Source organism: Ascaphus truei, chromosome 1 (assembly GCF_040206685.1).
Source record: "Ascaphus truei isolate aAscTru1 chromosome 1, aAscTru1.hap1, whole genome shotgun sequence".
Taxonomy (NCBI): Eukaryota; Metazoa; Chordata; class Amphibia; order Anura; family Ascaphidae; genus Ascaphus; species Ascaphus truei.
Window position 1 is genome coordinate 48,213,063 of NC_134483.1, and position 6,895 is coordinate 48,219,957.

At 42.2% G+C, this 6,895-nt stretch overlaps 1 long non-coding RNA gene across 1 annotated transcript; it reads right to left on the bottom strand.

Moving 5' to 3' along the window:
* Window positions 1–237: 237 nt before the first annotated feature.
* Window positions 238–5,679, bottom strand: LOC142487790 (uncharacterized). Its single transcript, XR_012799311.1, has 3 exons — window positions 5,312–5,679; window positions 4,309–4,548; window positions 238–627 (listed from the first exon to the last, which is right to left on the bottom strand). It is a non-coding gene; the product is annotated as an uncharacterized LOC142487790 (long non-coding RNA).
* Window positions 5,680–6,895: the final 1,216 nt, after the last annotated feature.

The window sequence follows — 6,895 nt, forward strand, 5'->3', positions numbered from 1 at the left end:
TAAGCTGAAGCGAGAGTGCCATCCCTACCTCCTCCCTATTCCCCCTAATTCATCTTGTGTAATTAAGTCAGGCAGGCAGGGAAGAATCCCCCCCCCCCACCTCCCCACCCCTAAATATTAATGAATTTTTTTTTGGGGGGGGGGGATTCTATTCAATAATTTCAACCTTGGGTAGGCTTGGTTGGCTTACAGTATCATTCTGTTTATGGAAATATCACACACACATGGTACAGTATCAAGGGAGTCATAATTTGTATTGTATTTTACAACAGTTTACAACAACAGTTTACAACATTTCTTTAAACTTTAATCCTGTAGGCTCATCACAGCATTAGACCAAGATGGACTAATTTAGTTGCACCTACCCCTCCCCCACCACCACACACTAACAATAGGACATTCACACACAAAGACACATACACTGTAATGTTTTACAGTAGGTTTTGGCTATTGTGGTTTTTAATTCCTTGGGGTTTTGCTGAGTCACCTCTGCTGGTGCAAATGACCGTGGAGACATTTTCTCATTCAGAGAAGGGGGGATTAGGACAAACTATTGACTGTTATTATGCACAAAGTACTGTACAATAAGCTTGGACACCCCCCCCCCTCCTTCCAGCAGTTCTGCATCTGTGAAAGGAAAAAAAATAGCTGCAGGATTAGTGAATTGAAGGCCTTGACTGGTTAACACTACTGAAAGCGACACGAAACGAATAAACTATAACTTGCCGTACATGTAAACTATAATGAATTTAAAAAAAATAATAGGTAAGACACACATGTCTAATACAAATACTATACATACAGTTCTGTATATAATTAAGTATATATAAAGGGGAGAGTAAGCGCAAACATAACATGGTTAACATTCAATTACCTTTAATAGAAGGCTAACATTTAATCAGGTGCAGCCCTTGTACCACCCCACCCTCCCCCTAAGTGAGATTGGAGTCTGCTTCTCTTGCTACTCCATATTTGCGGTGGTGCATACTTGTGTGGCAACAAGAGGACTGAGTGCTCTGCAGTGTTTTGGGGAGAACAGAACAGGACAGGATTTACAGGGTACCTTATTCGTGATTACAACGCCTCCAGTCAGCATGCCTGGGATGTAAGGAGAGTCCATACTAACACATTTTCGTGGTTCTCAGACAGTGAATCACACTGATGATGGTACAATGGTGTTTATTGCAGGTTCAGATCTTACAGCACTGTATATCTTTAAAATTGGGCATGGTGATGGTAATGGTGCTCCTCCTGAGGCCTCCTAGTGAGACCCAGGGTAGATGGTACTCACTCCACAGGGGAAGAATAGAGACACACCTAATTTTGTGAGAGTGACAGTATTTATACCATTTGGGTGTGACTGTAACTCTGTCTCATTATAAGACAGAGCTGGATACTGATAGGCCATCACCTCAAGTATGTGGCCCAATCAGTATCCACCCCTCATCCTGACACTCTCTGGAGAAGGAGAGAGTAATTGTGAGCTGTAATCAAAACCTTATGCAATGCATTTTTTTTAATATTTAATAAATGTTTACATTTATAAAAACACTACCTTTTTATTTCTCTATGAGGTGGGATACAGTACTGTCATTTTTTTGGTCATCTTTTCATACTTTCTAGGGAATATCACACACACAAACATGGTCTCAAGGGACTGAAAACTTTTATTATATTTTACAAAATTTCAAATGATTTCTTTTAACTGTAATCCTGCATGCTCATCACAGCATTACACCAAGATGCCCACCCTTAAATTCATCAATGTCTCTAAGGCTGCAAAAGCACACAAGGCCTTTCTGAAATAATTAACCCATCCACTGCCTGCACCTAACAGGACTTACACTGGTAGGGCCCAGGAAAAGAAGTAGTGGCCAGAGGCTAGGCTACACAGGTTATTGTCAGTACCATACTTACCTGTACTATACTTACTGTACCTGTACTTACCTTACAACAGTACAGCACAGTACTGTACATTAGTACATGCCGGTGGCATTCCCATTACTCCCTGCTCATCTACACTAGTATTACATTTTATATTAAACATGTTTTATCTCTGGCGAGATATTTGCGCAGGGATTCACCCTGCAGCAGAAATAAATTGCAGGGTGAGCTTTTTTCAGAGAGGCGATCAGCACGTTGCTGGCTACTCGCCAGTTGAGCAAATGTTGCTATCATAGGTATTCTGGGATTTCTGCATACCGTGATAGAAACGCTGTAAAAAATGGCAATTTAAAAAGAACGGCGATTTTTATTTTATTGGTGCTTAGTGCATAGGCTCCATAGTCGCACGCAAAACCAGTGATTTTATCACTGCTTTGTGAATCGCCCCCCTAAAAGTGCACTTATAGTGCAATAATTCACTTATAGAAGCTTAGTGAATAGGCCAAATAGACGCTATACATTTTTTTCTTAGCTTTTTTTAATTTCATTTATTTTTTTTATTTAAAAAGACCCAGAACATGCAGGGTATTGTTCACAACATGGAGACTGCTGTTTATTCTAACTTTCTTTACTCCACCGGTCAGCATCGAGCTGTTTTACATACAGACTACATCAGAAAACTGTCTTGCCTTAATTTTACTTAATTTACTACTGTACTTACAAACAAAATACACAGTTTAAAAGTAATTGAACAAGGAAAAACTAGAGAGGTGAAAACAGTCAAATACTGTGCAGTATAGGAAATAAAGCTCTATTAAGAAATTTAAATAAAACATGTACAGTATCCTATAGGGGAAACTGCTTCTTTATTAACATATAACTATTTTAATTGTAAATTCATATCATTGTGGTGTGACGGGGTTCCCATAGGGAACCTTCCTTCAGGAGCTCTATATTGCAGGGGTTCTCAACTCCAGTCCTCAAGACCCCCCCCCCCACCCCCCACCGGATCTGGTTTTCAGGATACCCCTGCTTCAGCTCAGGAGGCTCAGTCTGCAACTGTGCCACTGATTGAGCCACCTGTGCTGAAGCAGGGATATTCTGAAAACCTGAACTGTTGAGGGGTCTTGAAGACTGGAGCTGAGAAGCTCTGCTCTATTGTGGGCAAACCTGTCAGTATCCGATCTGCAGCTTTTCCCCAGGCATTTCTGGCGAACTCCGATCCGCCCGCTGAAATCCAAAGTCCGATTTCATCCACTTTAGCCCGCTGGGATTTTTTAAAATCCATCAATGGGGTTCGGATTCTCAGATTTACCACTTTTTATATACTCCTCCTCTTCCCTGATTATAATTCCATATGATGGATTCGGGTTCAGTTCCTAGGTTCGGATTCCAAATCCGTCGGACGGATTTTCAGTAATAGGAAAAAGACCCAAATTAGGTTTTTTTTTTAAGACTGATCATCAGAAATCCGAAGCACAAAGGTACTGGCCAGTTCTCATCGGACACGGATTTAGGAGGAAAATCCGTCCATCTCTAATATTTATCTAATCTAAATATTTAAATGTTTTGTTTTTAACACTTACTCAATACCTGGAGGACCTGTTTAGAAATGATATATAAAAGGTTTTTTTTACATATTTAGCACTAGTGAGGATCCCACATTAGAAAATGTGTAACAATATTGGACATTTACAACCCACGAATGAATCTCCAGGTGGTGCTATGTAACTATATTATAATGCTACCATATCTGCATGATTTTGCTGGACTTTGTGCAACATTTTTTCAACTTTTGCAGCAACTGGTAGAGTTTAAACTTTCTCACAGAGAAAAAGCAAGCTTTTGAGAATGTATATTTTATATTTATTTAAAAAATTCACTCAAACATTTTGGCCTTTAATGCGGTGAACCAGGATAACTTCATGCGCAGGTTTTTGGCTGTAGCCATGCTCTTCCTCTGATTGACCCTTTTCAGCTGCCCAGCTCCTGATTGGTGGAGCATTTAAAGGGACGCACCTGATTATCTGAGGCCGCACTTTTCCATGATTTTGAATGGGACTGGTGATGCTATACCATGCCTGCCTGCCTGCCTGCCTGCCTGCCTGCCTGCCTGCCATGAGTTCAGCAGAGAATCCTGAGGAGACCCGGTGCATGGGGTCTGATGCGACTGGCGGAACTTTGTATGTTTGCATGCCGGATCAGAGGACCATGAGCTGATAGAGAGCTCTTGGGGAGAATACTCGCCACGTGAAATATGCAGTCTTTGTGTGCATCATTGGCTGGAGCCGGTATGAGTACTGTAATGTCGAGGGGGGGCATTGGCTCCATTGGAAAGAGACCCCCATAGATTATATCAGTGCGGGGAGCCTGTGGTCTATATGTGCAGACACCACTGGAGTGCATCATTACACACAGACCCACCTGAATGTTGCGACACAGTCTCAGAAACCAGAGACCACCCGCGGAGTGCTTTTATTTCCCTGTGGACTTCATCCCATGCCAGAGGAATGGGCTACCTGGAAAGTCAAGATTTGTCAGCCTCCGAGGTGGCTTTCTTCTGGATTTTCTTCAGTGTGGGGAATCCAGGTTTGGCAGATGACGGTTCCCACAACACAGGGCTAGGCAGCCAGAAGACTACTAGCCACTTTTTACCATTGTTCCCTGAAAGAATAGAAAGTGAACGGAGGATTATTTCATTTTCTGGAATGCACTTTGGGCTCAGCTTGGGCTGAGTGATTAGCCCCTTTTTGTGATTATTTGCTAGTTAATGTTTTAACTGTACTGGGATGTTGGATAAACCTGTTTCTGTTACCTGCAAATAATAAATCCAAAGTTTATTAGCGCCCTGTGTCTGGCTAGTTTGACCTATGTTTTAAGGAAGCCCATAAGGGATATAGAAGTGTTGAGCCTACCCTGTAGGCTCTGGTGATAGTGAACAGTAAGGGCTCTGGGCACAGTTTGGGGATCTGTGGCATTGATGTACCCCGTGACTTAACATTGCTTGTTTTAATAGAACAACAATTGAGTTGTAGCACACTTTCACCACCCCTTGAGAGATGTGTGGCTACGGTGTGTATATGGTGCAATACCTGTGGTGCACAGGAGATCTGCTACTGGGAACCTGGGGTATACCTGAGTCGATGTTCGGTCAGTAGCGCCTCCACCTGTACAGGATTCTATGATGTAGAATAACCCTGCTACAGGACCCGCATACAATACAACACACACTTATGAAAGATAACAGTTTTACTGACCATAAATAACATAGGATATATATATATATATATATATATATATATATATACATACCACCAACCAGGCCACTCACGGCCATAGCCTCCAATGCTCCGCTCCCCACCCAAGGTGTGTGTGACAGCGCTACCCCACTATAGTGTTTTAGTTGGTGCACTGATGCGTTGGGTACCTGCCGGGTGATGTCACACCCAGGCACGCTGATGCCACGATGCTGGGATCCACGGATCCGATGCTGATACTGCAAAGCCTCTGCCTCTACGTTGGGTGGGTACCTCGTGGATTGTACCACCGTAAACAATGTCTTTATTAATGTACAGGCGATCGTGTCCTGGACCACAGGCACCGTGCTGCGTCTTCCTGTGTCCTTAACACTAATATTGCTAAGCAGGGCAGGGTACCTATCTGAGGGGCAAGTCCCTATCGCAGCCACAAACTATGTGGGGGTCGGGGCCTAGCTGCGGCATAATAGGGGGTATCTGGCCTAGTGAAGATGCCACTGACATCTGCACATATAACTTACTCCTTCCTTGTCTCAGCTCCAACTGCCACTCTCCTAACTGTCAGCTCAAACTTCAAGCACACCCAAAGTTCCAATCTCCCCTCAGCAGATTCTATCAGCCCTATTGGTTGCCTGGCAACATGTGGTCTGCAGCCCCTGAGGCCCACTTACAAGCGCACAATCTGCCTGCAGCAACCACACAGCCGCCCCCCTCACGCAGCCTGAAGGTAAGAGGAGACCTGGCTACAGAGTCTTTCACTGTGGTCTGCTACTGGCAACCAAACATATCAGAACATTAAAGGGGAAAATATTGCTTTTATAAAATGGTGGCCTTTTCACTGACTGGCAATGCCATGTTTCTGTGCTGAATACATAGAAATAACATTAAAACAAAATATTTTTTTCACTCCACACTAAAAGGTGATATAAAGTTTTTCCAAACATGACGTGACTTCGATAAATCTTCCATTATGGCTGCAGAAACAATTCTCTGCCTTATCCAGATTTACTCCAGTATGAATAGCACTCAGACATTCAAAAATGTTTTAATCCCCTTAATATGTGCTTATGCACTTAAACCTCTTTAATGTTATTACGTGCTGAACAGTTTAAACTTATGTGTTTACTTGTTCCATAATCTGACTACTTCTCATTTAAAAATTCTTATATTCTTCCAACTGGAAGTTAAATATTATCTTTTATGCTATTATTTTTTTAAGGACTGCTTTTTCAAATTCTCACCTACTGCATATGGTACTAATATAACATATCATTTACGGAACATTCTGACTGTACTAGGTTGTATTTTGTCAGCAAATTGTATAAATGTTAAAACCTTATTTGTTACCATTTTACATGTAAGAGTTAAAACATATACAGGCATACCCCGCTTTAAGGACACTCACTTTAAGTACACTCGCGAGTAAGTACATGTCGCCCAATAGGCAAACGGCAGTTCACGCATGCGCCTGTCAGCACGTCCTGAACAGCAATACCGGCTCCCTACCTGTACCGAAGCTGTGCGCAAGCGGGGAGACTATAGAGCCTGTTACAAATGCCTTATTTACATCAATTATGCATGTATATGACGATTGCAGTACAGTACATGCATCAATAAGTGGGGAAAAGGTAGTGCTTCACTTTAAGTACATTTTCGCTTTACATACATGCTCCGGTCCCATTGCGTACGTTAATGCGGGGTATGCCTGTACCTTTTTTTTTAATTTACTTTGTAGATACAGTAGCTAGCATATA